The sequence below is a fragment of the Meleagris gallopavo genome, chromosome 9, assembly GCF_000146605.3.
Source record: "Meleagris gallopavo isolate NT-WF06-2002-E0010 breed Aviagen turkey brand Nicholas breeding stock chromosome 9, Turkey_5.1, whole genome shotgun sequence".
NCBI classification, from domain to species: Eukaryota; Metazoa; Chordata; class Aves; order Galliformes; family Phasianidae; genus Meleagris; species Meleagris gallopavo.
In genome coordinates this window covers 16,573,511-16,595,075 of record NC_015019.2, presented here as the reverse complement: position 1 = coordinate 16,595,075, position 21,565 = coordinate 16,573,511, and the positions used below count along the sequence as shown (strand labels likewise).

Sequence of the window (21,565 nt, the reverse complement as noted above, 5' to 3'; positions counted from 1 at the left end):
TTTTGCCTGCAATCCATTACATTCTTGTTCTGCAAAACACTTCTCAGTTTGGATAATATTGACTTCTTTCAAATACAGGTTTCTCAGTGCTTTAAATCCTCTCATGACAACAGCTTCAGTGCTCATGAAAGCCCCCGGGCCCCCGTCAGATCCCGCTCTTACTGCCTTCACTGATCCAGCAGCAGTTGAAAGGAAAACATCGAGCATTGCAGCGCTGAGGCTCAAAGCGAAGGAACATTCAGCACAAATCCCTCAATTAAACCTCGTCTCAAATACTAACAAAGAACTTTGTTAGGAGCTCTCCCACAGGCCACAGCCACAGAAGGGAATGCTTTCTCCAACAAGCAGCGCCTGTTAGAGATGTTTAAAAAAGAAAGCTAACACACGCACCCAGCTGCACTCCCTCCACCTGTAATGGACAAAATGGAATGGGCAACAAGGAAATAACCTTGCTAAAAAATCATCTTTATAACTCAGGCTGGCGTGAAACTGAAGCTGTGAAATCCCCGAAGTTACTGGATGCTGGTTCAAGGATTCAGAATTCTTTGTAGGAATAACTTCAGTCTTAGAAGTGATTCTTAACTCATGTCTCAGGAGGAACTCTTACATACAGTACATAAGAACTGGTACATCGTATGTTCTTAACTTTGAAACCATGCTTCACGTTGAAGTGCAGATGCCAGTGAAATCTCGCATGTTAGGCTTAGCAGAAAGGAGCTGTCGAGTATTTTCAATATAGGCTTTTGATTCAGAACCAGGTTTGTATAAAGCATATCTTGTTTTAAACTTAAAAAAAAAAGTTTATGTTCAGTGGCAATGGTTAATAATTAAAAAAATCCTTTGTGTATGAAAACTGTCCTGTGAAAATAGGCTGTTAGTGTGCAGTAAATGGCGTGTAGTTCTCTATGTGCATTTCTACATATCAGTAAATAGCTAATACTGTAAATATGAGGTTACTAAATACTTCTAGCATGACTAGTGGCAGATATTAACAGATCACTAAGTTAACAGGTTACTTGTGCATTCCCATGTCTCATGCCTTGAGTAGATTGAGAATTCAAGTGAAAACTAAACGTGAAATGTTAAATTCTTCCTTGAACTGATTCTAGCATAGATATAAACAGAAGCCCTACTGACCAGACATCTGCAACTCAGCAAAATCCTGAACTCATTTTCTGGCCTCAGACAAGTCATTTCAGAGTTTTGTGCTGAACCTCCCCATCTGTGAAATGGGACTGAGAACAGCAATCCTATCTCTTGGTCTGGTTCATGTAAAGCAAAGATAAGCATCCTCATTTTGCAGCTTACTTGCCTACCTCACAGGGCTGTTGTGAGGACTGATTAAACCATCATGACAGTGCAAATGGTAGTTATGTAAGTGCTAATCGTTGCTTAGCAATCACATCAGAAAGGCCAACAGCTGAGGACACCTGCAGGTTACGCTTGCCTACATCTGCAGCAGCAGTCCTAGCAAGCTCCATTTCTGTGGGTTGATGGAACATGGGACACTTCCATTGACACTGTCTGGTTCCTAAAAACCATTCACAAATGCTAAATTCAGAGGAGATATTTTGTACTCTTCAGAACTTCTTTCTCACAACAACTCTGGGACTACTCTTGAAGTTATCAAAGATGCTTTTGAGGCTGCAATTTGAGTGCAGAGCTCCAGATACCTAACTGCTGCTGCTGCTTTATACTTCCCTGAGTTTGTCCTTCTCGCTCACAAACCTAAACACAGGATCACTGCATCAGGCAGATCCATTTTTCATTTCCTCTGAACTACTAATTGCTTTGATTACCCTTGAGTCGTAAGCAACAACAAGTATTTCTGGATTCATAAATCTCACTGTGGTTCTCGCTGGGAGAAGGCAGTGGTATTTTACTGTTAGGAAAAGCAAGCTTTCTACCCAGACTACACTTCTGTTGCTCAGCCTGATGAGCAGGGCTAGGCTTGGAAAGTGACATAACCAGGACCACTCACAAGAAGTTTGTGTTTTCTTTCACAACAGCCACTGGCTTCTGCCAAACCACTCCCATTGCCCAGGCTGCCAACTGGCAGCACAACACAGTACCCGCTCAAGCAACGGGTTTGTTCCACATTAACCTTTTAGATAGGTCAGTGGTTTGAAAACTCATTACACAGCCCATATTTGTACATCCTTTTTCCTTGCCAGTGTCACTCCTGCAACATGAGGAGGCTCTACAGGACAGCAGACTGTGCCATTATTTCATTTAAAGAAGCAGGAACTGTCTTGCATTCACTGTGAGCCATTTGCACTAAAAATAAAACCTAGCTATTTTTGCCAAATTACATTTCTAGACAAATTCACTAGAAGCAGCACATGAAAAACAACTGCTGAAGGCTGACCTTTGTAAACATCAGAAGCTTTATCATTGACTAAAGGGCCAACAATATTTCACCTAAAAAATAATAATAATAAATTCACAAGGTAAAATTCCTGTAGTTTCAGCAGTTAAGTTCTGAGGTAACTTATCAAAGTTTTTCTAATAGCTATGGGCACAAACGATTTAAGAGACAGCACTTTACACAATTTCTTGCACTAAGCTCACAGCAGACTCTGACCTACCATTACGTGGTTACACACAGCCACTTTTAGAAATGCCACAGACCCCTCTCTGGAAACAATGGGGTTGGATACCAGGGTTGGTTCCCCTGCTATCCCCTGCTGGGCTGATTTGGTGCTGTTCTGTACAGATTTTTCCTAGAGGAAGGCCTTCCTCTAAGACGCTCTCCTCTCCTACTGCAGCACTGCATTCTTGAGCCATTTGGGTGGAAGATGGTGCCAGCAGGCATTAGCAGAGAACACAGCTTGCCGATGCTTCACCTGGGTTTAGTTTGAAACGCAGAGACATTTTCTTTAACCTGAGTTCACATTTTCTGCTATGAGTCCTTCCAAGAAATTTCCATTATTTCATGTGAATTGAAAATCCAGCTGTGAAAGCTAATGGTATTATGAAAGCAAATGGACAGGACAACATTGAAATCATTCTAAGAATCAAAGTGCAACTGTATCCAAAATTCAACAAGCGTTTTGTGTTAATTACTGCTATTTTTAACAAACTATCTATCTCACCAAGAGGAAGGATTCCTTGTTCAGAAATATGTCTCCATTTTAAATGTAAATAAAAAGGTACAACTAAAATTTATTGCAAATATACATTAAAATGACATTTAAGAAATGCTGGGGAGAATTTCACTGGAACACCTTCTGTCTTGCTTCATAGTAACACATGGGTCAACACTTACAACAGACCAAGCAGGAGCATTTCCTTTCCTGCCTTTTCCGAGTATAACCAGGCCTGTAATTTACAGGGTGCTTCTCACGCACCATTATTTCCAGACACTTCATTTTGCCTTATGGGATAACAAATTCACTACAATTTAGGCAAAGCCTGCACTGATCTGGATTAAGACTGCAGAATTCTTGTCAGGATTGCAGCCTAATTCTTCTCTGTGTGACACCAACACAGCCTCTTGGCACAGGCTTCAGCTGAAGCAGGCCTGGAGCCCTGCTTTTATTATTATTATTACTGGGTTTGTCTGATTTTCCTGAAAGCAAAAATCTGGGGGAGGATTTTCAAAGCAGCACAGAAGATCTGAGCACACTGCCGGCCCTCTTTTCCCTTTCTACAGGCTTTAGCCCACTGTGAGAAAAACTCTGTCGCTGAATTAAACCTCCTGACATTATTCCCCATGTTAGAATTTGTTGAGGTGTTTTGTGTGAAGATTCTTCAAGAAGCACTCGAAAATATTCCTATCACAGTTTGCATGTTTGGCTCAATTGTGAGTTCTGTTTAGTTTTCTTTTTTTTCCTCTGCCCCACGTTCATAGCATTGGATGTTGGGTAAATTTCTGTGTTTCCAGCAGCATAATATCATCAGAACCTCGCCTACAAAGAAAGAGCAATTTTGTTGGGGGGTGGGGGGAAAGAATAATAGGCCAGGTGTTTGAAGAAAAGACAAAAGAAACAGTCACAGTAGGGTGTTCTGACTCACAAATCTGTATTGAGAAAGAAGTATTCATGAAGAAAATTAATTTAAGAAGTATGTAGTTCGGGTTTTGAGCCCATAGTTCCTTTCAAAAACAGATTAGCGATTAAAAACTTTTTTAGTCTAGCAATCTCTTAAACAATTAGCACAGTAATTGGAAAGGGACTACAAATTCAAATCTAGATAGACATAAAAGAGTTTCCCCATAGAGCTTTGCCTTGGTTTTGTGGGTAACTGGCATGCACCTGCCTTTACCATCAGTAGGGCTGAAATACTGAAAAAGTACTTTGAATAGGGATAGAAATGCCCCAAACAGTAATACCATACAAATTACTTAATTCATGTAAAGTAGTGGTAATTGTATTGATTATGAATGTGTGAGTGATTCCTTTATTTCAAGTTATATGAGACAACATATAACATATACCAGCAGCTTGTAATGGGGTCCTCACTGCAAATTTGCCAACCATAGGAGTTACTTTCCTCCTTATTCTGAAGGATAAATCTGGATGTGCTGCCACTCGGAAAGAGAGATCTGCTAACTTTAAACAGGTAAATAAGAATTTCTCTACTTACAGGCTTTCCATCTATAAACTCTTCTCCAGTCCAGTTATAATCCTGCTCAACTTGTTTATCAAAAGTTGTCTGAAGTGAAAGGAAAAGGAAGGTAAGGGAACAAGACTCCAACCTTATGATGCTTTTCCCAAGTCTGAACTCTTTTTTTAATTTTCCTACTATTGAGGATTTTAACAACTTGTTCATTTTCAACCCTTTAGTTATATGCCATGGATCACAAACAGATGAAGCTTAGATTGCCAGAAGAATAAAAAAATATATTAAAAAAGATTGCACAACATAATTATATTTACTTTCAGCAGCTTTCTGAGTTTTAACTTCCCATGAAGCTGCATGAACAAAATACATGTAAGAATAGGAAATACAAGATGATGTGCATGCCACTTGTACTTCACTTACACAATGGCCCAAACTACACAAAATGCTGGTAAGGACAGAGCATTTCTATATATTTTATGTTCAAGCAGCTCTACATACATATTACAAGGAAACCCAGCCAGCAGATTGTGTTACAGCCCATCCGCACCTGTGTGAAACTACCCACAAACACACAGCTTTACATGAATGCACCCATGACTTTAATTAAAGTCTCCATGCACACATGCAAAGTATGAAAGTGAAATTACACCCGAGCCACTGTCAGCATGAAGGACAGATCCGAGCTTCTCACCTCACACTGCAAATTTCTCCCATTGCAGAGGATTGCAAGTGTCCAAACCATTTCTACTGCAGGGAAATGGAAGCCATATATAGGGGTGGGCAGGAGGCCCAAGGGAACACGGGTCGCAGAGCTGCCACTGAAGGTCCAGTAAGGCTACTGCCCTCATTTTCATCTTCTGATGTTTCCTTGAACGGAAATCTCCGACTCTGAAACAAACAAACAAACAGGGATATAAAATCTTTTTAAACATGGCATGCAATTTAATCATTTCTTGGAACTTCAAGGTCCCTTCCAACCCAGTTCTGTGACTGCATTGGACCTCTCCCGGCCAGCTACTGGGAAGCCAGTGGCTGCACACTCTCTCCCCTCATCCTCAAGGGAGCAAGGGGAGAAAAGCAGGGCATGGGGGCTGTGGGCAGCCCAGGACAGCACCTCTTGACTGCTCCTTCCTCCACAGTGTTGCACCCCAGGGCCTCTATGGGCCGCAGCCATCACAGTGTTCCAGCACTCCTCACAGCTGCCATTCCTTTGAGGCACATCCATTAATGTGCCTCAGGGTCTGCAGGGGCCAAGGGAGCCCCAGGCCTGGACCACCTCCTCCCTTACCCTGCTGCTACATGGCTGTTCCTCACACTTTTTCTTTTTACCTCACTCACTGCAGAGCAAGTATTTTGCTTCATCTCATACTTGCCCATTTCTGCTGGGCCCAGCCAAGCCCTGTGTTTGGGCCCCCTCCTTTCATCAGATGGCCACGCTGCCCCCCACCCCTACTGTATTTGTTTTATTAGCAAATGCAGGGACAAACATCAGAGGACCAAAGACATTTAGTCAAGCAGTACGCCAAGGCACAGTTCTGGGAAGGGATGATACCCTGCATTATAACTTAATGTTAACTTAGTTTGTTGGCTGCAAGAAAGTTTCTTACATTCCAGCTGGAGAGGAACTGCTTCACGAAGGCCGGTGGGAGGTCACTGAAAGATTGGAATGAGCTGCAAAGTCACACTGATGGAGTAGAAAAACTTTTACATTAAAATATATATATATATACACACACTAGAATGGAAGATTGTGGATTTTATTATTTTAGAGAAGCTACCTTATCAATAATGATCTGCAGAAAAACTAGGACAAAATACTTGATGTAGCTGTCCAAATAAAAACTTAAGTCTTTGGTGTGAGCTGCATAGTGACATTATTGTGAACTAAAGCAGAAGCAGACAAGACAGCTTGAATTACAGTTTCATCTGGTTCAGAAGGGTTGCTAGTAAAATGCATTTAGGTGATCTGCTAAAGAAAAGAATACATTGCATTTTGTAAGAACCCAGTCACAGCTAGAGATTTTGACAAAAGTTGACTTTCACACACAATTAAGCATAATAATTTCAGTTTTCTAGTTTCATACAAGCTGATCCACAGCCTGCCCTATCTCCAGGGTTATTTTGTACTGATAAAAAATCATGGGATTAATGTTTGTGAAAGAAGACAAGAGAGGACAACATTATTATAGCCTTATTTTCTATATATCCCAAAGAGAATACAGGAAAATAAGTGAAGCAAGCAGCCATGTTAATGTATGAGAAGAGCTTGAAGACGGTTTCTCATCAGTAAGTTATCAGAAACAGCTAAGTCTTACTTCTGCTGGTATGTTCTCAAACTGATCTAGTCGAGAAGTTGCTGACTGAAGCAATAAAACTTTTTTCTGGGGTTTTAGCAGTGGCACAGTAAGCTTTCACCTTCTAACTAAGACAGAGAAGGAGCAGGGAGCTGCACATGGAGGACAGAGGAGGAGATGGAAGACATTCACTCACTGCTCCCAGCCACACAGTGGGGCTTCTGCTTGGGGAATTCATGGAGTGCACTCCTCTGAGCCCAGGTCTCCAAACAAGCAATTCTCCTAAGCAGAACAGAAGGGACTGCTAAGGACAGCTAACGAACAGCACCAAGGACATGAAAAGAGCAGCTCAAGGCACTACTAGAGTGTACAGGAAAGTTTTGATTTTAAAAACAAGAACACAACCTGCATCTCAATTTCTCATCCCAAGCCCAAGTGACAGCAGGAGAGAACCCCACTGGTTGTTTCTAGCACAGACATGGCCATTACTAATGGCTAAAGACAAATACACATCTGTGGTGCAGATCCACAATGACCACAGCTTCCACAAGCTGGTCTTGAGCTTCAGTTGAGATCACGGCCAGGAGGTGTGGTGTGCAGATGTGGTACTAAGAGACATGGTATAGCAGGTTTAACAGATGGACAGTTGGACTAGGTGATCTTGGAGGTCTTTTCCAACCTTGGTGACTATATGAGCTGGCCAGCAGCAGCCAAGGTACAGGAACTTCAGTCACACCGTAAGGACATCAATCATAGCCCAGTGGAAATAGAGGGACAATTCACTATTAGACAATATCACAATTCACTTGAAAATGTCCTTCAGTTCACTGCTTCGCCCCTACTCTGCAGGCTCAGTTAGTTCTGAAACTTGCAGTTGTGAAACCTTCCAGTCTGTAAACTGAAAAAGGCTGGAAACCCACAGTGCTCATCTGAAGCAAACACCTTCCCACTGAGGGCAGAGGAAAGTAGCCTCCAATAACTTATTTAATGCAAGTCAAGGTACACTTCTCACATGCGACAGGCAAAGGAAACAGAGTGATACCTCAGGAAATGATACAAACATTCATATTTCTATGTCAACAGAAGTTTTCAATATTTAACATCTGTGAAGTGTCTAAAAAGCATCCCCCTTTTGTGATTAAAATTAAGCCTTATTATTATTAAGGTTTGTTTTGTTTTCTGCTATCAGACCCTTTGCAAAAAAAAATATGCAAAGGCATATTGACACAATTCTTTACAGCCTCAAAACTGAAGCATTCAGCAGATTTGCTTACGGAAGAATATTTGGATCCAACAGAAAGAAAAGACATCTTCTCCATCCTGATTTTGACAAGGTGGTGTCCATTCACTGTTACATGTCCCCGTCATCCCCAGTGACACAATGTTTTTCCATGAGAAGTTCTACACACCAGTAATGACTTAGGTAGAAAGACAAAAAACCCAATGAACAAGAACAAGCTCCACACATGCCAGGGATTAGCACCTCACTCGGCATCACTTGAATTAGAGCTAAAACAGCTCAACCTGTTAGTGAGAAACAAGAGGGAAGCATGCTGAAATAAGCCTGAGTCCATGAGCTTACACATAGCAGGGTGCAGAGATGTTAATAATTCTATCACACTTGCAGTAACCAAAAATTTGATTTTCTTTTCCTCTCTTAAATGGACATCTCCAAAATTTAGAAGCGACTGCTCCTCATAAGAGTTTCTGCTGGAATTGCCTTTGTGCCACAACACACGGAACATTTTTCTTCCCTTCCAGAGCTTATCAATTTTTAATGTAAATACATTATAGATCTGTTATATTACGCCTCGCAAACTGTATTTTAAAAAGGTATTTTTCATAAATGGAACCAGAATCATGGCCACACAACTATAAGAAAACATACCATCTACAAACACTGCGGTCTTAGATCCTTCCTACGTTGCCCAGAAGGGAGTAGAAAAGGGGTCATAATATCAGAACATGGCTTCTCCTTTCCCTTTATAATTTAAAAAGTGGTGCAGAGACTTTGCAGTTTGGCAGACACACATGAAAACAGACTGAATATATTCAGTTCTCTGCAACTATTTTAATATGGAAAGGTCTCATACACATTGCAATAGATTCACAGCAGGTCCTTCAGAAATATTGTACCTTTAGTACCTTTGAGTAAACAGAGGACTTGAGAAGGAGAAAAATGAATACAACAAGCAATCCAAACAAATTTTAAAATAATTTCACGAATGGTTTCCCTTTCAGTAGGATAAAAAAAACCTCTGGCTACTCTCTAAAACACTCTCAGCTGATAGCTTACCTATTAGACAAAAATTAGTGTCCATTCAGCCATGAAAGAGACAAGCCATTATATACTATAAGAGAGATCAAACTGACATCAGCTACCGTACGTCTTCACACTTACTACATAATCAAAGTAAACTTTGCTATATGTGTCTGATCTAATGTACCTGTCAGTTATCGCTGTCTCTGCTCAGATGAGTCCGTGTGTCACCTATATACGTGGGACAAAACAAATAAATAAATTGCAATGTTATCTCTTCAAGCTGCTCGCACAGCCAGGGGAGAGTGCTTAGTATTCAGTAATGGAGTTAGGAGTAATTTACTGAGAGATAATTTCTTCTGGACCTAAAATCTCCTGCCTCCTGTAGTGCAGACAAATAGAACTATCTAACAGGAAATGGGGCATGATAATACCGCTCTTTAAATAGAGCTAACAAAATGGAAATACAATAGGCATTACAAAATACACAGCTAACAGTTATCCAAACCTTTGATGTTTTTATAGTTATTTAGTGCAAGAAAGCATATTAGCCGACCCATTTTAATACAAGAAAGTTTAACATGCTTTTTTAAAACTCCTCTAAAAGCGCTAAAACTAAAGTCACGGTCCAGAGTATCTGGGGAAAGTTAGTACAAGGAGGAAAAGCTACCTTGGTGACAAAACAAAGGCTTGGCAATCCCCTCCAACAGCAGTGTTACGTGCAAAACCGTAGCTGTAAAAGCACCCATTGCTTAAATGCCTGTGTATGGGAACTGTGGAGTCACGGCCTGAACCACTGATTGATCACCTGAGGCAAGGACTGGATCAGCCATGGGAGCACAGGTGAAGGCAATTCAGCTGGGTGATCTCCTAGACCCCATTTAAGGGCTGACCACCACTGGGGAAGGATCTCTTTCTGGAGAGCCTTTCTTTTTGGAGTTTTCCATTGCATATCTATTCATCCCAATTTCTCAGATACAGTAAGCATTTCTTCTTCAGTTGTCTCTTTTCCACCACAGTCTTTCCAACTACAACACCTGCAAAGTACCATCCTAATCACACTACTTTTCCAACTCTACAGCCCAGCTCTAACCTCCCTGCACCTGATGAGAGATGCCACAGGGTGCAGTGCCTGGGATGCTCAGCTGGGCCTTGAAAAACTAATTGTAACTGTGACTCCTCCCCTGCACCTCCCACACCTCCAGCAAGACATGCTGTCCTTTTGCAGCACTTAGTGTTGCTAAAGGATCAGAACTACTGGAGCACACGGCACTTCAGGAGGCAGCACCCAGGATGCCCTCCTGCCTGCAGAACGATCTGCTCTGTCAAAACGAGGAGGGGCTGCAATAGCAGAAATGGCAAAATCAAGACTGAAGGGGCCCTTCTCACTGCAGCGCTGTTTCTGTATCATCTCTTGCACTCTGGGAGAAGTTGTAGATTTTGGAGAGCAGTAAGCTCTGTCACAGAATTGCAAATCCAGTTCTTAAAGAGATCCAGTTCAGCACACTCCTCTCACTTGCCTTCCTGGCTTCATTACAAAGAGCACAGTCCATCCACACTACACAGCCAGTAAATGACTTTTTTTCATAACATAGGCGTTATTCATGCAGTAGACATTCTTACTGCAATAGGAGTCAATTTTTCCTCACCTTCTATTCAGGCTGTATTTTTGGTACCAGTTCCTAAACTCCAAAAGGACCAGAGCAAGTCTGGAGGGCTGGGAACTGTGGCACAGCTCCTTGCTCAGAGTGATGGGGGGGGTGGGGGGGGAGAAAGTGGGGGTCGAATTCTTCTAAGAGCTTGTCCCCTCATGCAGCACACCTTTGTCTCTTGCCTGCAGCCCTGAAGACAACAACCAAGGTCTTATCAGACAATTATGTTTGTCAAACTACTTTTATTTTTATTTCCAGTCCTATTTAATCAATAACACACTTTTTTAATTCTGTTTCATTGTATTCCCACAATTGATTGCTTCAAAGCCAGCTTGATTCTGCCCTCCTTTTAGTCTTCTCTGTCCCAAGTCCAGTGATACCTCTAACCCAAAAAGAGAAATTATCCAGAAACAAAACTGTTGCCATAATAGGAACTACCCAAACCTGGCTTCACTCCGTGCATTAAGGACAAGTTCAATCACCAGAGCCACAGAACGCTGCTTTAAAATCAAAATCTCTGGGATACTCATGCTGAACTTCTTTCTAGAGCATCTCTTTTTTGTGCTCTTGGTTGGTGTCACTTCCTTCTCAGGGAACTTCTTCAGTATAACAAAACGCTCTCTGTGAAGTAAGAGGGGAGGTTCTTTTCAGCGGAAGATATTTTAAATATTTCACTTTCTAAGTAGCCCTGTGAAGACAAGGAAGAAGTACATGACTTAAACACAAGGAGTCACTGACCCAAAAGTGATTAGCATTAGCTTAAAGCTTTCAGACCCTTTTTCATCTTATTGATTCTAAGCAGAATAAATCCGTAAGTGATAATAGGGCTCAATTTAAATTACCTACAGCAAGTGCTGCTTTTCAGCTCTCATCAGACAATCACGCTGTTCAATCAGCTCCATTCTGTATGTACAAAGCAAATTAATGCGTATAAAACAGTCGTAATTCAGGCCGGTTTTCAACAAAAGACCCTTTTATGTAGCACACAACTGCCTTTTATTGACGTGCTTTTAATTGAACCGATAATGTTATGGCCATATTCTACCCCGTTATAACAGAAAATACATCTTTCAAAAACACTGACCATTTCTTCCCCCCTGTAAAGTTCCCAGAGCCTTTCCCAGGTTCTCAGTTACGACTGGACGTGCTCAGAAACAGCAGCAGGGCATAAGACCACACTTCTGAGTACCGCACAGCCAAGCGATGTCCCAAGGACAATTACCACAATTACATTAACACAAGAACTATTCCTACACCTTGAAGCCAGAGTCTGCAAACATGGCTCTCAGAAGCCAGTCAGAGACACTGCAGCATGCAGAATTCACAGACAGGCCTCCAGCCTGGAATAGGGTTTTTTCAAGCAACCCAATTCCATTGTTGCCCAATGGAATTCTCTCTGGTGGACAGAGGCACCAGCACTTAAGGAGGGCAGATGTCTGTGCCGTTTCAACCTGGATGGCTTAGCAGGGCTAGCAGCGGACCAGAGCTGATGGAGCAGGACAGAGCACAGGTGTTTCATTTCCACTTTGACATTGCCAAGTCCAGACCTCACCATGGGCAGGAAAAATCCCATTAACAATTTCCACAGTCTTTGCAAAAAGGCCTCAAACCAAGACAACAGCACTTGGTCTTTAAGAACACACATGCCGTACCATACATACACACCACACATACAGTAGCAGACAACAAACTGCATCACATCTGAAATTAGCTATGCCTTTAGGACCTATTTTGGCACGGGGAGAATGCCATCTCTAGAACATTCCCTGACAACTAGTCATTTAATTACCAGCCTCCTCTGACAAGTTTGTACGCCATTGTGCACAGTATCCCTACTTGGGGTTTTGCTTTAAGCACTGTCCCCCCATTAACCAACTCTTTGAAAGGGGAGATAACAGCAGGACAAGGGGAAATGGTTTCAAGTTGAGGGAGGGAAGATTGAGGTTGGATGTCAGGGGGACGTTCTTTACAGAGAGAGTGGTGAGGTGCTGGAACAGCTGCCCAGAGAGGCTGTGGATGCCCCGTCCATCCCTGGAGGTGTTCAAGGCCAGGTTGGATGGGGCCCTGGGCAAACTGGTGCGGTATTAAATGTGGAGGTTGGTGGCCCTGCATGTGGCAGCGGGGTTGGAGCTTCGAGATCCTTGAGGTCCCTTCCAACCTGGGCCATTCTGTGATTCTGTGAGCAACATGAATGCAGCCACTCTTACACACACAGCAGCACGCAGCCAGGAACGCCACACAGAAAAGCAACTTCTTTCACAGTAGACAAACACGCCTCCTGACCGACACACACAAAAGAAATCTAGAGTGTAAATGGTTCAGCCGTGCCTCCTGCTGCATGTACACACTCGCGTGGCATTCAGATTAGCAGCTGAAGCATGCTCCTGCTCGGTGCAATGGCTCTGTGTGCGATGACCTTCCCTTCCTCTTTCAGCACTTTTCCTTTCTCAAGAAATCTGTCAGGTGCTGCAATTAAAGTCTGGAGTCCAAGTAAATGGAAGTTTAATCTCTAAGGAGAAATATTTAAGAAGTACACTAAGATGTACTTACTGAAGATTTCACTAATTCAAATAAATCAAGTTAAAATTACATATTAGACTGGTTACTTCAGCTTTCTGAAAACCTCTCATTCAAAAAAAAAAAACTAAACACAAACAAACAACAAACAAAACCAGCAAATAAAAGCAGCAAGTTCATTTGTCCTTCACTTTGTGACTGGGAGCAGAGCTGACATTGCTGTTGTGGTGAAAGACATTACTATTTAACTACTTGAAGAAATTCACATTACCACAGTGCCCTTTTAAATCGCTGTACTTATGTCCGCCACATAAGTTGCTATTAGCAACTATAAAAAAAGTACTCCTTACATTACTGTCTTGAACACAGCAACGGTTTATTGTATTAGATTCTTTGGAGTTGGTTTCACCTGATATTTGAAAGAAAATTAAAACATTACCCCTGAAAAACTACTACTGCTTTCGATATATTTATTCTTCGCTGTAGCTGACCTTCCAAGCCATCAGAGCTGACAAGTAATCTCTAAGTCTTATACTAAAAAGTAAAACAAATCTCTGCTAGAATGTTGACTGCCACTTACATTTCATTTTCCAGCACACTGCTAAGATCCTTATGTTGAAGTGACTGTGATTACAATTCTGTGATTCCGTGACGTTCCTGTTTGCCTTCCAAAATGGTATTCCGTCATATACTGCTCTTCCAAATTTGTACCTCCATCAAGATCTGAAGTAGTACCACTTAGGTGCGATGTATTTTAAGACAAAGCAAACATTTCATCTAGGACAGATCAAACACTAAGACACATTGGCACAAATACTTGAGTAATGATTCTCTAAGAATAAGAGAGCCCACCTGATGTTTACAACAAAACTTCTCAAATGCCTGCTTTACTAAACAGAAAACTTAACTATCACTGAGATTTGGTAGGCAAAGCCCTCCACTCAGTTAAAAAAAATGTATTACTGAAATACCAAACAAAACACTTGCTCCTGAAGCAGTTACACACTGTTAACAGAGTGGCAAGTTGGCACAAATAAAAGAACTTGGGAACACACCAGCAGACCCCCAGTTATCATACTCTTCACACAACTCTATCAACTGAACAACTTGAAGAAGAAAAGGTGTAATCTGGTAGTGCTGCAATTTTAAGAAAAAAAAGGAATAGATACAAAATGTCAAGTCAGGAAGAAGGATGGAGGGTCCTGCTTCCCATTCTGCTCACAGCACCTCAGTTCCTCCTCTCTATGAACTGGGGCAAAACCATCTCTCAGGCTGGCAGGGACAGGTATGGGATCAGCCAACTTCAGTACACAAACAGCACTGGGGCTCTATGCGTTGAGCAGATCTAAACACACCCACCCAGCCTCATTTGACTAGACAAGTTAAACAAAAGCTTCAGACAACGGAGTTCTTTCACTGATCTCATTACAGAATACTTACGCTTGCTCTCCATCAATTTATGTCTAAAAACTGAACTTCTCAAGGCTTCCCTTTACAAAGTTCCAAATCTTTTGCCCTGCCCCAGCTCAAAGACAGAATCCCTTGCACAAGTTCCAACATCAATAACATTCTTCTCAGAACATCAGTCAGCAGGACACAGCTCTTCAATAAATAACCTTGGGAAAGGAACAAGGGGAGTGATGAGAAAGAGTCGGTCTGAATGACAAAAATATTGCTGACGTGGGGCTTTCAGGTCTGTTTAAAGCATGAAATCCTGAGTGGCATTAAATAAGCACCAAAACTTCTCTCTCTAATCATCAAGCAGTCTTATTACTCATGTCACCTTCCAAAACCCAAAATAAGCTCCCTCTCAACTTTTACTTATTCTTTTGACAGTACTACAAAATGGCTGCCTAGATTAGTAGATCCCTCCCGCTCCAGTTAATTTTCTTGTCTCAGCAACACGAGAAGACCCTGGATTTCAGTACATTTCTTGCTTGCAAGAACTGCTGTGCTCTTCTGGAACAGAAGACCTATATTCACCTCCACCATGATGTGCATCTTTCTAATGCATTCCAGGTCTCTGGAGACGGCTTGTTCACAATGGAGAGAGACAAACTTAGCTTCTTCTCCATGGAGCATTCTGTTGCCTCTGGTTTCCAAACCCAAATTAAGTAGTTAATGATTTATGTACACATGGAGCACTAGTATCTTTGTGCCACACTAGCCATCAGGTGGCTCTAAAGAGACTTTAGTCAAACAAATGAATGTTAGGTTAAACGATTCAGCTTATTTCATTTAAACAGATCCAGCATGTTCATACTGATCGTTACAAAACTGCACAGAAAGTGGGCTGTCTGAGATGTAAAGTTAAAGAAAAAAGGCCTCCCACAGAAGCCGCAAACAAGACTGTTTTAAATTCAAGATTTCTCACACTGATACTGATAATACTGATAATACTGATGATCTCCCAATGCATTATCCAAGCTTTCTAAGTAGATATTGTTTTTATTAAAGCTTCAGTGATACCATTATAAAATTGCAGGAATATGTTTCTCCCTTTAAAGATAAGTTTCAGCCTCCAGAGTCACAAGAAATCCTGAAAGTACATCTCTAGATCTAGAACCAAAGGCCAGTTATATTTATGTATGCATGCAAGTATGAGTGATTTTAAAATAATTTCCTGAGATAGAGATCTAACTCAGATTATTATTTTAAGTAAGCAATACAGATGTGTATTTTTCATCCTCACTGAACATCCTGGATGTGCATGTTGATCATTACCAAACTTTCCCAAGATTCTTCTTTCCTTCTCAGATCCATCTTTCCTCCTCTTATGATTCTGATATTCAGTGCGAATCCTTTTATTATCTTACCACTATACAAAGATGAGCAAAATAATCCTTTTGGCTAGAACAGCAGCTACCTAGTTCAGCATTTGTAACTTCTCTTTTTCCAGTCTTCAGCTTCAGAGATGGCTTGCTCTGCATACTCCAGGTTCTGTTTTGTTGGGAAGTATCTCTAAAGCCCTGAACAAAAATCAGGAATCTGTATTACAAGTAGCTACAGCTCTTTTCAGTACTGCCCCACGTTGTGTTATGACGTTCAGCTTTAGTATGTGCTACATGTCAGAAAATAGGAATTATACTTTGCTTTCTATCTGCTCTCCTGTGTGGCACAAATATTACTTATCCATAGACTACCTAGAGAGCACTTTCCCCAGTATTCGAATATTTTTAATAATGCTACCTAATCAGGGCATACTTAGCCAAGCAAAATCTTTCTGGACTTCTGTCATGACCCACAACATCCAATTATTCTAAGACAAAACATCCAACTCTTACAAGTTTAGTCTCACTGGGTGTATGGGAACTGTTGAGTCACAGCCTGAACCACTGAACCACTGATTGATCACCTGGGGAAAGGACCGGGTCAGCCCTGGGAGCACAGATGAAGGCAATTCAGAAATGCTCACGAGGGTGACTCATCTTCAGTTTTCGCTTTGGCAATGAGCAGAAGTCCTGGTTAAGATCTTTGTGCTGCAACACTGACTGCTGTAGAAAGACATCTGAAGGAAGAGACTTCACTTTGAACACAACAGCTGAAATGTAGAAGAGGAATAGCAAAATACAAGCACACTGCCAACAGTTAAGGCACAGGAGCGTGGCATCACTCGTGAGACATCAGGCATCTCCTTTCCAGACCAAGTGCTCTATTTGCTGGACTGGGAAAGGATCTTTGCCATCGTGACATTGTTGAATAAGGAAGGCTATAAAAACAATTCTTAACGTGCTAATTCCTGTTTTTGAGCAATGCAAATCTTAGCAAAGAACAATATAGTTCTTTTCAGACTTCTTTGATCTAATGAAAGTAAATGTGAAGAGTTTATCACATTTCTTAACACAGAGCCATTAATGGAATATTTCCTTAAGATGATGACTATCACTTCCCATAAACACTTCTGAAGGCATCTAACTAGGAATGTCATAATAACATGGCAAACTAAAGCCATTCTAGTAATGGGCAACAGTTGGGTTTATTTTGCAAAATACAGAGTTGAGAGTATTGTTAACTTACACAGACAGCCCTAAAAAAATAATAGCAGAAGCCACTACAATAAATATTATTTTTAGGGTTAAATTAATTTGCTTTTGCAGACACACAATTGTCACTGTGAATGTTTTGGCTTGATCAAGTAGAATAACTAGTGCTCAAAGAAGGGAACATTTGTCAAAAAAATTCTTTTGTGTGGTCTAACCTCTGTTTTAGATAAATTGACATCATAAATCCTTTAGCAACAGCACTGCTCAGCTGTATTCCCAATCCCACATTGACAACCCAGCAATTCTTTGAATGCAGAGAAGATAAATGGAGTTAATGCCACTAAACAAACATGACATTTTTGTTGTACTGTGATCACAGATGAGTCACTAAGTAAAATGATTAATCACAAATCAATGTTACTAGGCTCATTTAGAGATGATTCTCCCTTTGCAAAGCAGGTAGAAGCTCTAAATTTATAGGCTAATGAGTTTATTCTAGCTGTGGCAGTCTTGTTATTGGTCTTAAGCTTCAGAGTCCGCAGGAAATTCGTGCGCAATTAAGCTAAAGTGATGACCTCCTTACACACAGTTTGGCATTCTTTTATCAGATAGTGTCTTGTGCAAATATATAAATGAATTGAAGCATTACATAGAAATTACAGCTAATGCAATACTAAGAAAAACAGACATATTTCAGAATTTTAATACATATGCCAATAAGGTATCTCGACCATAAATTACACTCATTTTATCTGCCTGCAAATGGGTTTATCTGCCCACAAATGGGTTTGTACTGAGATTTTAGACTGCTTCGTTTTTGGTTGGCTGACATTTGTAACTTCTACAAACAGTTTTACGAGCTAAATTGTTTCAGGAGGAAGTACACAGGTTTGTTGAGCGACATGTTTATAAGTCATACATATAGTGTGAATAATTTCTATTTGGTAAATAAATTCACCTTATTAACTACTTAACAGAAAAAAAAAAGTTCTTTCAAGCTTCATAAAGATTTGTTGGCACCATGGCACCTTTTTCTTCGCCTTGAATTTAATTAAATTAAATACTTGCATTGTGCTTGCATGTGTATGTATCTGCCTCCTAGATCTGCCAATATAAATTGTTTCTGAAGTGATCACTTCCAAAGTAAAAATGGGTAATTTTCCAAGGCAAAAGATCTTAACCAAGCCTACATCCGATAGGCCCTGGAACCCTGTACTGCCAGACAGGGACTATTTCAAGCAGAGTTGGCTCAATATCAGGTATGACTTAAAGAATGTTAAATGAATATGTGACAGTTTGATCGATTACTGAGCAAAGTTGATCACTGAAGTTGAACACAGGAGACATTATGTCTGAAAAGTGATCTAAACTATATCCAACAGTGTTGCATACTCATGAAAGTTAGCCAGCTGTTAAAAGGAACTTGATTCTGCTCTTCCTTGGTTCCTAGTATTTAAAAAAGAAAAAAAAAGGACAAGAAAGTGAAACAAAACCCCACAACTAAACGGTTTCTACTTTGAATAAAGGAAGCAGGGAATAAATCAAGTGCCTTTTAACTACCTAAGAATGGCAACGAATACAAAGAAATGAGAATTACTTAAACAAGTATGAAGGTCTATGATTAATTAAAAACATCTTTTCAGTAACTCCTACGCAGTCTTCATGACTGCCATGCAGCACTTATTTTCAGGAAATGTAGACAGAAACTAGATAAGAAATACAAAACAGTTATGTAGGTTTTTAGGCAGCACGTGTGTCACACTGTCGGAGGTCTGTAACTACAAGTGTTCCCCAGGAGTCAGTGCTGGGTCCGGTCTTGTTCAGCATCTTCATCAACAACCTGGAGGAAGGGATAGAGTCCACCCTCAGCAATTTTGCTGATGATACAAAGCTGGGAAGAGTGGCTGACACGCCTGAAGGCTGTGCTGCCATTCAGCGAGACCTGGACAGGCTGGAGAGTTGGGCAGATAGGAATCTGATAACGTTCAACAGGAGCAAGTGTAGAGTCTTGCACCTGGAAAGGAATCGCTGCACACATCAGTACAAGTTAGGGGCTGACCTGCTGGAAAGGAGCTCTGCAGAGGACCTGGGTGTCCTGTTGGACAACAGGTTGGCCATGATCCAGCAGTGTGCCCTGGTGGCCAAGAAGGCCAATGGGACCCTGGGGGCATTAAAAAGAGCACAGCCAGCAGAGCAAGAGAAGTGATCCTCCCCCTCTGCTCTGCCCTGGTGAAGCCACATCTGGATCACTGTGTTCAGATCTGAGCTCCTCACTTCAAAATAGACAGGGATCTCCTAGGAAGAGTCCAGTGAGGGCCACAAAGATGATGAAGGGCCTGGAGCATCTTCTGCACAAAGAAAGGTTGAGAGACCTGGGGCTGTTCAGCCTGGAGAAGGCTGAGAGGGATCTCCATCACTGTTTATAAATAACTGAAGTGTGGGAGTCAAGCTATGGGAGCGGACTCTTCCTTGTAGCAAGGAACAATAGAACAAGGAGCAGCAGGCAGAGAGGAACACAAGGAAGAACTTTACCATGAGAGTGACAGAGCACTGGAACAGGCTGCCCAGAAAGGTGGAGTCTCCCTCTCTGGAGATATTCAAGACCCATCCAGACGCCTTACCTGTGCAACCTGCTGTAGGGAACCTGTTCTAGCAGGGGGTTGGACTCGATGATCTCTAAGGGTTCTTTCCAACCCCCACAGTTCTGTGATTCTGTTAAAGCTCTTTACTCCACAATCATCATTTAAAGGTTTACTTCCTTTCAAAATTAGTTGGGCACGCATTTTCCCTAGGAGAGAAATTCTAGAATTACCAGAATCTGCTACTGAGAGCCCAGGAAGGAAGTCTCCACAGCAGCCACCTTATGGATAGGCAGCTAGGCAGATGCTGAAGAGCTATTCTGAACTTGGCATCTTAGCTTTCAGACCATTTGCTCTGTAATTTTTCCCATACATAAGCAGGAATAAGCAATGCATTCACAAGAAGCTTCACACTGTAGTCACAGCAGAACCAAGCACCCTTTAGGTCAGCTCTCCGCTTTGAAATGAAGTGTATTTGAGCAGCATCATATCAACTGTCCCACAGCAGATGTGGCAAACAGCTGCTAGACATGAGGCAGCTTGTATTTTGAAGATATACTGGCACAATGCAACTCGTTAAAGTTGTTAGACTCAGATGACAACATTTAACCAACTAATACAGTCAAAACCATCCCTTCTAGCAGGCAGTCAGGAGAAAGACCCATGTTTCTGAGCACTTCCAAGCCCAGGATTTTCTCAGCACTAGGCCATGATACCAGTCCTCCTGACAGTGAAGAAACAGTGGTCAAGTACTCTGTGAAGGTGAATGCCAGTAGGTCACAGGATTTGCAAGACACTTCTCATAGAAGCACTTATAGAAAGAAGAAGCTGCACCTCCTTACAGGAGCTCAGTGGACACAAGGACCAGAAATACACTTGCAACAAGAAGTCTCAGATCACCCACAACCAGTCAGCACACAAGGCCTGATAACAGCAGTTTTCCAACCGATTGTGAGAAAGCATCTCTCTGCTAAGGTATTTTGATAATTTTGAATCAAAGAACTTACAAGCCACGCACTGAACAAAAATTTGTCTCAGTAAGTATTTCATTCAATGACTAGAACTTGCATTTTGCTTTGCATTTTCTCAATGTCTTCCTAACCCTGTACAGGACCAATAAAAGCTTGGCTTCAAGAACGAACCTGAGATTCCAAGGAGAGATCCTCACATTCTCTCAGTTGTAAAGTGCATTAGTAAGCTTTTTAGCACTAATAAAAACTAGTCAGACAAGGAGAAAGAAAAAAAGAAGACTTCACTTCAGAACAGCTCCAGCTGAAGCAGCACTTTCCTCTGCTCCAAAGGAAGCCCCAAAGCCCCATTTAGAAGGTATTATTCTAAAAAATAATGGCACTCAACTGTATCTTCGCCCTGCTGCTTCCCAGTGATACAGTAGGCATCTATATGATGAGAATCAGTGCATTAAGAGCTGCCTGCTCGTTTTTCTATCAGCACAGAGTCTTACCAGGTGTAAAATCCACAGCTCACACTGAGGAAGGCTGAATGCAAAACAAATTGGGAAGTTTAAAGCAGCGGTACAGTATGCAATCACCTTCTTCCCCAGAATTACTACTAAATTTAATTCCTCTAATATTTTTTTGTTTAAACAGGATGTAAAGTAACAACAAAAAAAAAATCATTTGCAGGCAGCTGAATTCTCAAGAACTACGACGGCTACAGCGCTCCCTCTAGTGGGAACGAGTGAATTAGTTATCTT

General features: G+C 41.4%; 1 long non-coding RNA gene across 1 annotated transcript; it reads right to left on the bottom strand.

Moving 5' to 3' along the window:
- Positions 1-4,356: 4,356 nt before the first annotated feature.
- Positions 4,357-9,938, bottom strand: LOC109369108. The gene is made up of 3 exons (XR_004160673.1): positions 6,174-9,938; positions 5,258-5,454; positions 4,357-4,656 (listed from the first exon to the last, which is right to left on the bottom strand). It is a non-coding gene; the product is annotated as an uncharacterized LOC109369108 (long non-coding RNA).
- Between the last annotated feature and the right edge of the window lie 11,627 nt (positions 9,939-21,565).